Raw genomic sequence first — 10,848 nt, 5'->3', positions numbered from 1 at the left:
GTTCAAATCTCAGCACCAATATGACAGCTAACGACCATCTGTAACTCCAGATGAGCCAAAGCCCTCTTCTGTCCTCTGCGGGGCATTGCATGACATGGGTGCACTTACCTACATGTAGGCAATACACACATACACATTTAAAAAAAAGAAATAAAAATTTTAAAATGCTGGCCGGGTGTGGTGGCACACACCTTTAATCCCAGCACTCAGGAGGCAGAGGCAGGCAGATCTCTGTGAGTTCAAGGCCAGCCTGGTCTACATAGTGAGTTCCAGGACAGCTGGAGTTACAGGAAGACCCTGTCTCAAAAAAGACCAAAAAATGCTTTAAAAAGGAGAGAGAATTATAAAAGAGAGAGGGAGGAGCATATAACTTGAGCAGCATGTTCTTTAGACCCAACAATAGCTTTCTGTGTGTGTGTGTGTGTGTGTGTGTGTGTGTGTGTTTCTGGAAGCAGAGTCCCAGGAATCACCCTCGAACTTCACAAACTTATTGGTTAGGACAGTGTCACATGACATTCCAAGCTGTCAGAGAAGAGGAGACTATTTTTAGGCTGGGCATTAAATTTGGGGTTTGTTAATAAGGAAAGGAGGAAAAGGATATTGGGTGGGTAATTAGTTGTTCTTGATCATTCCAAGCTACCAGAGAAGAAGGGAATTCTTTTTTCTTTTTTTTTTTTTTTAATCCTGCATGTGGGTAAGTGCACTCATGTTGTGCAATGCCTGCAGAGGTCAGTAGAGGGCATTGGATCCCCTAGAACTGGAGTTAGGTCAGTTGTTAGCTGCCATGTGGGTGCTGGGAAGTGAACCCGGGTCTTCTGCAAGAACAGCCAGAGCTCTTAACCAGTGAGCCATCTCTTCAGCCCCAAGAAGGGAATATTTTTAAAATGGGCATTAATTTGGGGTTTGTTAATAAGTAAAAGGAGGAAGAAGATGTTGGATGGGTAATCAGTTGTCCTTGAGACCAAGGAGCTTTTAGCCTGCTCTGTGAGTGGAAATAGTTTTTAGTGCACCTATCCAAATGACTTGTATTTCAAACAGTCATAACTTTGGGCATATATTCACCACCTACCTGATCATCTGAAGAAGTCTGTTGAAATGTTAAATAGACATAAGCCAAAATGAATCTTTTTTAAAATTTTTTATCTACTTTTTATTTTATGTGCATGAGTGTATGTCTTGCATGTATGTAAGTGCACCCGTGTCATGCAATACCTGTGTAAGTCAGAAGAGTGCATCAGATTTCCCTGGAACTAGAGTTATGGACAGTTATTAACTGCCATGTGGGTGCTGGGAATCAAACTTGGGTCCTCTGCAAGAATTATCTCTCCTGTCCTGTGAGTCTTTTCTTATGGTAACACAGATGGGTTTTCTTCAGAGTTATGTCTTACCCTGTTCCATAAACTGGAATCTCTAATCTGTCCTGTCCCTTGTTAAAAGTCAGGTAGTTTATGTTGACATCTGTAGCCTGTGTGCTGTATTCTGGGAGTAAAGGAAAACCAAGAAATAAAGTTTCTAAATGACTTACTCTGTCCACGGTGTGTGCCCTTGTCAGATCAACTGTTGCAACTGCAAAATTCTATATCAGCTTTACACATTGGCATTGTCTGAAGTCTTTGTTAAATTGAGCACTTTCCTGGATTCAACCAAGGAAATGGAACCAAGGAAATGATTAGGTGCACGTGGTGGGAGGCATGAAGGATGCATATTCAGTGCGCATCTTTCCAGATGTCATGGTCTAGATCTCAGGGCCTTGTGTATTATTTTTGCTGTGCTGGTGCACACGGTTCTGAGTGGGGTTTTTGTACAATTTCTGTTGACAGCACCCCTAAGTACTTACTCATGTGGTAGTCAGCCTACATGATGGTTTCTGGGATGGTTCATTTTGATGGCCAACTTGACAGGATTTAGACTGACCATGGAAACAAACCTCTGGGCATGTCTGGGGTGGGGGTTGTGTTAATTGAAGTGGGATGTCCTCAATGGTAGCACCATTCAATGGTCTTGGGGGCCTTGTTTGAGTAAAGTGGAGAAAGTGAACTGAGTCCCGACATCCATTTCTCTGCTTCCTCACTATGAGTGCAGCGTAACTAGTAGCCCTGTGCCTCCCCGCCATGGTAGGCTGTACTTGCCAACTTCTTTCTGTAAGTTGTTTTAGTCAAGAATTTTGTTACAGCATTGAGAAGTTGATAGCCCATAAGTCTCTCTCTCTCTCTCTCTCTCTCTCTCTCTCTCTCTCCCTCTCTCTCTCTCTCTTTCTCATTGCTTTTTCTGGGAGAAGCTAGACTTTGAGAGTACAGGAAGAACAGTCAGGCAGGCTTATGGGAAGTCCTACAAGCAATCCTGGAAGCAGAGCCTCCAGCCCTAGTCAGGCCACTGGGTAGAGAAGCTGGGTCCATAACTTGACTACAAATCACCAGTGATCCTTAGTTATGCAGCTGCTCTTTGACTCCTGACCCCCACAAATTATGAAATAATTATTTATGGTTTTAAAGCACACATTTTGGGGATGATTTACTCTGTAGTCACAGATAACTAATTGCATACTTTTTGCTTTCTACCCTGGGGTACCACAGATGCTGAGGAGAGTCAGCCTGGCCCAAACATCTCCACAAATCAGGAAGTTAACACTACTTAAGGCTTCCTTTCATGGGTGGGAAGGAGCTGATGGATACATGGATCTATTTCTGGGAGATATGACACATGCTTTGCAGGTGGTCCCAGCAGAATCAAGTCCAGATCCCACAGGGAGGTGTTCCTGCTTTTGCTATCTTGCTCTCCTGATCATTTCCTGGGTAATCTACCTGCACACCAGCCCCACTATCAGGCTTTTCCTTCAGGGAATAAACAGCACTTTTCCAGAAAAGAGTGAGAGCATTGGGTGGGCATGTGCAGAAGAGATGAGACACAAGGTACCTGCTTTTTTAAAAATATTTTTTTATTTTTATTTTATGTGTATGAGTGTTATGCCTGCATGTAGGTAAGTGCACCTGTGTCATGCAATGCCTGCGGAGGACAGCAGAGGTTGTCGGATCCCCTAGAACTGGAGTTACGGTCAGTTGTTAGCTGCCATGTGGGTGCTGGGATTCAAACTGGGGTCTTCTGCAAGAACAGTCAGTGTTCTTAACTGCTGAGCCATCTCTCCAGCCCGCAAGGTACCTGTTTTATAACAGCAAGCTCTTGGTGTAAGCAATCCAGTACTTTGAGAGAGAGAACCTCTCTCCAGTACTTTGAGAGAGAGAACCTCTCTTTCCTGTGAGAGGGCTTTACTCTCTGGATGAGGGCCTTGCCCCTGAGACCCAGACCCTTCCCATTTGGCCACATCTCCCAATGCTGCTGCCTGGAATAACTCTCTGTGTGAATTTAGGTGGGGGCAAACCTTATTCAAAGCATAGCCTGGTTTCCTTGGTTAGATGGGAGGAGCCAGAGAAGCCTCTGCTAAGAGCTCTCAGGAGGGTGAGGGCATGCTGCTTCTTCAGATGAGAATCTGAGCATTTGATTCCCTGGATGAGAGCAGCAGGCTTAGTCGAACTGAAGTGGAATACACAAATAAGTTTATTTTATTGGAGGATCGTTTTAACAGGACAATGATTTTTTTTTTTTTTTTGCTTTTCTTTTAAAAAGTGTGTTTCACATGGTGTCAGCTTTGAAAGTTTTCTAATTAGACGTTCACATGTCAGGGGCCCTTAGAAATCCCTTCTCTTGGCATTAATAAAGAATGAGATAGTTCCTGATGGGGACAAAAAGGGTCATCTGTGCATATGGCATTTCTTACCAACAAAAAAGAAAGATCACTTTGAATAGGCCTGATTGCTTAGTCCAGGCACAGTTCAGAATTTCCTGAGGGCTTTGGTGTCTACAAAGGGGGAGCCCCGACCCACCAGCCTGCACCGTGGACAGCTAGAGCAGGGAGGGCTTCCGGGGATTCTCTGAGGATGAGAAATCCAAACTTTTCATTTGTCAGGGTATCATTCCTGGGTCTGCTGACAGTGCTTAGTGTACGCTAAGGGATCAGTGACTCGATTATTTCATTTCATACCAGCCACTGAACTCCAGGACATTTGTGCACATGCACATGGAGGCCAGAGTTTGTTTGCTAAAATTTTACTTTGTGTGTGTGTGTGTGTGTGTGTGTGTGTGACATATGTATGGATGCCCATGGAGGCCAGAAGAGGGAGTCAAATCCTCTGGAACTGGAGTTACAGCTAGTTGTGAGTGGATGCTAGGAACTGAACTTACATCCTCTGGAAGAACAGGAAGCATTCTCAACCACTGATCCATCTCTCCAGCCCCCACCTTGATTTTTGAGACAGGTCTCTCATTGCACTGGTGCTCGCCAAGTAGGCAAGGGTGTCAGGCCAGCGAGCCTCAGGAAACCTGTTTCTGTCTTCCCGGTACTGGCATTACAAGTACATGCCATCCAGCCGTGCCTTTCACATTGGTACAGGGCCTCAGCTTGTGTGGTAGGCATTTTACCAACAGAGCCATCTCCTCAAGTCCTGAATTCACTGACTTTTTGTAGCCCCAGCCTACCTGAAAAATTCGAATTCATATCTGTGGTATAAATAGAAGCTCTTCTAGCCAGGTCCAAAGTTTTACTCTAAATCTGAGCTTCACCATGAGAATAACAAATTGAGAACAAATCAAGTGGGAATGGGGCAGAAATGAAAAGCACCCAGAGCATAGCAGACACTGGGTTCAGCACCCAGAGCACAGCAGACACTGAATTCAACACCTAGAGCACGGCAGACACTGGGTTTAGCACCCAGAGCATGGCAGACACTGAGTTCAACACCTAGAGCATGGCAGACACTGGGTTCAGCACCCAGAGCATAACAGACACTGGGTTCTATACTTAGAGCATAGCAGACACTGGGATCAGAAGGACCAAAAGCTAGTGGGGCCTGAAGGCCATTTGTTCAACCCAGAAAAGTGGCAAGGTACCCAGTACTGCATTCAATGTTTAATGATGGCACAGACCCTGTCCAGAAAGAGCTCAGTCCAAGGAGAAAGAAGACTTTGTTTTTTAGAAAAATAAACTGCATTCCAACTTAATGCCTTTTTTGAGGTTTTTTTCCCCAGTGGAGTTTGTAGACAGGGACCTCTGATAAAGATAGATCTTGCAGTCATGACAGTGACCATGAGTCTTATTCTGAATCCTTCTTGTCTTCTGAAGGAACTTTACAAAATAATGTAATTAAAAGTTTTTTGGAAAGTGACTGACAAGTATTAAGTCTCCACCAAGGTAAGTACCCAGCATGGTTCACAGTCCCTGATTCCAATCAGTGCTTTTCCCCCACGACACAAGACTGTCTTCCCTAACTCTTGCTCTCTTCTCCATAACATTCTGCTTTTCATCATGACCCCCTCCTTCCCCTGTTCTGTCTGGAAGCAGAGAGGCAGGCTGCCATGGAGCTTGCCTGTGAACTGAGCCCCATTCAGAGTAGAGCCTTTTGACCAAAGTATCAAAGTATTCCAGCTGTGACTTAAAGAAACAGAAGACTGCAGCAGCTTTGGTTTAAGAGCCTGGTCATAGGGGTCTTTGAAAAACTTGAGTTCATAGAGGGGGAAATAAAGTGGTAAACTAGTTTTAAATGTAAACAAATGATATTTATAAAGAAGAGGTATGGATATAAAGGAAGATGACAAGATTTTTGAAGAGGATAATGACATACATTTATCTTAATGAGTGTTGTCTCCTTCAGTGTGAATTATCGTGATAGACAGAATCCCACAGCTAAATGGCTTTCACCACAGAAATCTCTTTTCTCACTGTTTGGAGATATGAAGTTGGTGATCAAGGGCTGGCAGGTTTCCTTTCTCCTGAGGTCTCCTCTCCTTAGCCTGCATGTGATCCTTCCTCTGCACCCTGTGTATCTGCCTGTTCATTCTCTCTCATAAGGACACGAGTCAGACAGGCCTAGGGCCTCACTTGGCACGGTCATTTCTTTACAGGCAACATCTCCAGGTATAGCCACATTCCACAGTGCTGGGGACCTGGCATTGAATTTGAAGGAACACAATTTATCTGTGACCTGTCTTCTCTGAAGAGACACATAATTTCCCAGCCACTGTCCCTGAAGAATCATCTATAAATGCTGCTATGTTTATCAGTGGATGAACGGACAAATAAAATGTCGTTTACATACAGTGGGATGTGATTCGGTCATTAAAATAAATGTAATTCTGACATGCAACAACATAAATGAACCTTAAAGACATGATGCCAAGTGAAAGAAGCCAGATGTGAAAGGACAACTACTGTACCAATTCACTTAGATAAGAGAACCAGGATAGTCAAATGCAGACAGCAAGAAAGCAGATCGTGGTTATCAAGGGCTGTACAGCAGGAAGAATAGGGATCTATTTAATAGGTGGAGTTTCTCAAGGAGAAGGATGAACATGTGCTTGTTAAAAAATGTTCAAATTATATTTTTGTGATGTGCGTATTTAATTGTAACTTAAAATTTCAAAATAATATTCTGTAGTAGTCAAAAAATAAAGCCTAACCAGTCTTTTATGTCAGAAAACCTGCTAGGCAAATTCTAAAAGATCTGGAACACTGCTAACCAAAGTTTTTAAAAAATATATTTTATTATTTTTACTTTATGTATATGAGTGCATTGCCTGCATGTAGGTAAGTGCACCCATGTCCTGAAATGCCTGTGGAGGACAGAAGAGGCCATCGGATCCCCTGGAACTGGAGTTACAGACAGTTGTTAGCTGCCATGTGGGTGCTGGGATTCGAACCCGGGTCTTCTGCAAGAACAACCAGTGTTAACCGCCGAGCCATCTCTCCAGCTCTGCTAACCAACCTTTTTAAGGCAACAGGATTCTTTCTGATCTTTCTGTGCACTGCTAGTTTGGGTTGTGGAGGAGTAGGGGGCTCTTCTGCATTTTGTGATAAAGACACCAGCATCATCAGGAGAATGGAGTTAGAGTCCTCCCCAGGTTGTTGCTGTTCCCTCTCAGTTTGAAGAAAAGCCCAAATTCAAAGTGTCCGGTGAACAGTGGCCCTTCTGCACCCTGCGGTGCAGGCACTGAGCTGTGTGCACTGGCCCCACAGCACGGGTGCAGCCTCTAGTCAGGCCTCCTTTTGTGGCCTAGTTTATTCGTATACCATGTGCATTATTCCTTACAAGAAGGTAGGAGATTTTTTGCTTAAATGTGTATTGCTCTCTCTTGTATGTGGCTCAGTCTGTTGCAAGCGGGAGCTACACCCAATCCCGTGTAAATCCGTAATCTGCTCAGGCCCTGTCATTCATGTTTCACTATAATGCTTCGTCCCAGGGAGGCGTCTGTGCCTCTGATCTTGTAGCTTTTGAAAAATGCCAACTAGACTGCTTCTCTGCCTGTTCTAAATTTGGAAGTAAATGTTTTAATATTTTTGCCAGAAAGAAAAAAAAGGAAAAAAGAAAGTGCACTTAAATCAAAGTTTTCTAGACACACAGCCACAGCCATTCAAGACCCTGTAATTCTGCCATAATAGTGCTGTGATGGTCCCTGCTAGCCTTTGACCAAGAGAGTGCCTAGGGTGAGCTGGCGACATGGTTGCCATGCCCAAGCCCGAATCTCATTAAACCATAAAGTGAATTAGGTCTGGTTCCCAGTTCCCTTTCTGCACTGCTTCTCCATCTGCTGAAATCTTATTTCCCCTCCCAGGGGGTACCTCATACTTTCAGAACTGAAGTTCTGAAGCCCTAATCCCGTTGCCATCAATTCCCAACCCTATGTCTGTGGTCCAGGAGCCCAGACACAACCAACCAGAATGGTCCTTACTTTCCCCTCCTGGTGCATTCTATCAGACTATCTAGTGAGCTCAAAAGGTTTTCACAGGGACTGTGAGTTGTGCAAACACTCTACTACAAAACATGCTGATTCGTGAAGGAATAAACTGATAAAACATGTATCAATTTCACTTATAGTTTAAGATGCCAGTAAATTCTCACACAAATGTAAGTAACTGAAGGGTTCAGTAGCAGAGGGAGGCACCTCCTCAGTTCAGTGCTGTATCCATCACTTCTTCTTGTGCCTAGCCACTCCAGGTCCTGGCCATTATTTTTCTTTTGCAAAACTAAGGTCAGAAAGAACTTTTACTAGAACCTGGCAGTGCCCCTTGCTAGCTCTTCACCACAGCCAACCACCCCTACACAAATGTCACTAGAAAGCACCACTAATGGACCAAGCCAAGCCTTCTCAGTGGCATTATTCTAGCATTTTGCATTTTGACAGAAACATAATCTGGCATCTCTTTAACATTGCTTTCCCTGAGCTTTGTTTTGAAATAATTGAAAAACTATCAAAATGATCTTCCATTTGGAGTTACTATATTAACTAAATGATTATTATAAAAATATTTGTATATGTCATTTCCTATGATGAGTGATGAGACTTTGTGTTTTTTGGGGTTTTTTTTTTTTTGGTCTTTTGGAGACAGGGTCTCCCTGTAGTCCCAGCTGTCCTGGAACTCACTATGTAGACCAGGCTGGCCTTGAACTCACAGAGATCCACCTTCCTCTGCCTCCCAAGTGTGCTGGGATTAAAGGTGTGTGCCACCATGCCTGCCTAATTGAAACTTTTTTTTTTTTTTTTGGTCTTTTTGAGTCAAGGTCTCCCTGTTCCCTGTTGCCCCAGCTGTCCTAGAACTCACTATGTAGACCAAGCTGGCCTTGAACTCACAGAGATCCGCCTGCCTCTGCCTCCCGAGTGCTGGGATTAAAGATGTGTGCCACCACACCCGGCCTGAGACTCTTCTTTTAAAAACTTTTCTACTGGGGCTTGAGAGATGGCTCAGCAGTTAAGATCACTGGCTATTCTTACAGAAGAGGACCCGGGTTCAGTTCCTAGTACCCACATGGCAACTGATGGCCAACGGTAATTCCAGTTCCAGGGGAATCCAACACCCTCTCTTGACCTACACGTGCACTGCACAACATGCAGGCAATATACTCATACACATAAAATAATAAATAAAATATTTTTTAAACCTTATCTATAATGTTGCACTTTATAAATGTTTCTGAAGGACATCTAGTCCGAGGTATTGCTGATTCCATAGCATAATTCCATGCTGAAGCTGGGCTCACGGAACTCTGCTCTCAGGCTTCACTTTACTACCTACACAAATAACAAATGGCAAGTCCAGAGATGAAAGGTAAAACCTGCCTTAGGCAGCAACAGCAGCACTCCTGGCTTCTCCCTTTCCAGGGCCACTGCATCCTTGTTGACATTAATGTTATCACTGTGGAATTGTTTGCTGTACTGTGGGGCTGTGTTGAATGTCAGTCTTTCCCCATCAAAAGCTGTCAGTCCCAGGCTGAGTGAGGAAAAACTGTCCAGACCTGGTACTAGAGAGCATTTACTTTCATGCTGGTTGAAAGCCTAAGTGTGGGAAATAATTCCTCAGAGGTTAAGAAAGAGGGGAAAAAAGTCAAAGCTGGACCTCTTGGAGAGAAGGGGCACTGCTTCTACCTACCAGCTTTCAAAACTAGCATTTTAACCAAAAGAAAATGCCTCTTTCCTGTCATTTTACCACACCAAGATGGAGGAACCCTGAAGCTCCAACAGACAGACCTGTCACAGAGTTCCAAAACCTAGTGCAAGCTTTTTTTTTTACATGCATTTTTTTTTCATTTTATTTTATGTTATTCTTTTACTGTGTGGGAGTTCATTCTCTCCTTCCATCTTATGGATCCTGGGAATTAAACTCAGGTCATCAGGTTTGGAGAAAAAAAAATCTCTTTTTCCCACTGGTTTGGAAACAAGTGCCTCTACCAGCTGAGCCATCTCCAGCCCTCTCCAAGCTTTTAGACCATCCATAAACTACGTTGTTGTGAGGAGTAAATAAAACATTACAAAAGTTCGTGGTGAGAACAAGTGGCAGTGCCCAGCTGGTTATTGATAGTTCAGGTTGCAGAGATCAGAGCTTGGGCAGAGCAGCTCTGGCCTGAGGTCATCACACTCCAGGGCATCACACCTGGAGCAAGTTCAGCTTTCACACAGGAATTAGAGTTGGCCTCAGAGCCAGGAAGAAGTGATGCTGGGGGAAACAGGTGACACACCTCTGTCTTTTTCCAGAACTCAAGCTCCTAATCAGTAGAATAAAGGTAACTGAAGGAAGCCAGATTGCAGCTGTCCAGGGATCAGCTGGGAGGTGGCTGCCAATTTACTAATCTCAGAACTAGGAGAAGCAGGTCAGGCTGCTAGCTCCAAGTGTTCTTGGCTCAGGTGGGCTCAGATTAAATAAATTGAGGGGAAAGGACTTGTATCTAATTGAATTGGCAGGGACGAATAAAGTCCTCTTTGATGTACACCTTCAATGAAGGGAGACTAATCATTAATTAGCTTAGTTATCTCTTGAGGACTTTTCTAGCCTGTTGTGTTTTCCTCCATGATTTCATCTTGACCTCTGAGTTTTAAACAAGTTGTACCAGGCCAAGAGGCTGCAGGAGCCTCTGGGTTGGGAAATCAGAGGCCAGCCTGGGACCCAGAAGGGAGGAGGGGAGGAAATTGGTTACGGGGGCTGCATAGGGCCCAGGCTGTAAAAGAACAGCAGAGGTTCTTGTACCCAGCCTGGGCTCTGAGCAGCCCAGTGACTGCGGTACGGGGCAACGCCCCAGGCCTCCAGTTGTCACCCTGACCAGGGAAAGCAGGCCTCTGGGGCTCATGAAAGGACCTTATCCAACCCCGGCCAAGTTCACCCTTGTCATTTCCCTGGACTTTGATATTATCTCCCTCTCCTCTCTCTCTGTTCTCCCCTCCTCCCACCCTCCCGCTCTTCCCCCTCCATATTCCTCTCACCCACCCTCCGTGATGCTCTTCTCTCTCCCTCTCCTCCATCTTTCCCTTCCT

At 44.5% G+C, this 10,848-nt stretch overlaps 1 non-coding gene across 1 annotated transcript; it reads right to left on the bottom strand.

The window, feature by feature from the left end:
* Positions 1-6,505: 6,505 nt before the first annotated feature.
* LOC115068963 lies at positions 6,506-6,562 on the bottom strand. The gene has a single exon (XR_003848323.1). It is a non-coding gene; the product is annotated as a U7 small nuclear RNA (small nuclear RNA).
* Between the last annotated feature and the right edge of the window lie 4,286 nt (positions 6,563-10,848).

This window comes from Nannospalax galili, unplaced genomic scaffold (genome assembly GCF_000622305.1).
Source record: "Nannospalax galili isolate Female #2095 unplaced genomic scaffold, S.galili_v1.0 scaffold829, whole genome shotgun sequence".
In the NCBI taxonomy this organism is placed as follows: domain Eukaryota; kingdom Metazoa; phylum Chordata; class Mammalia; order Rodentia; family Spalacidae; genus Nannospalax; species Nannospalax galili.
This window is presented reverse-complemented; position numbering and strand designations above follow the sequence as displayed.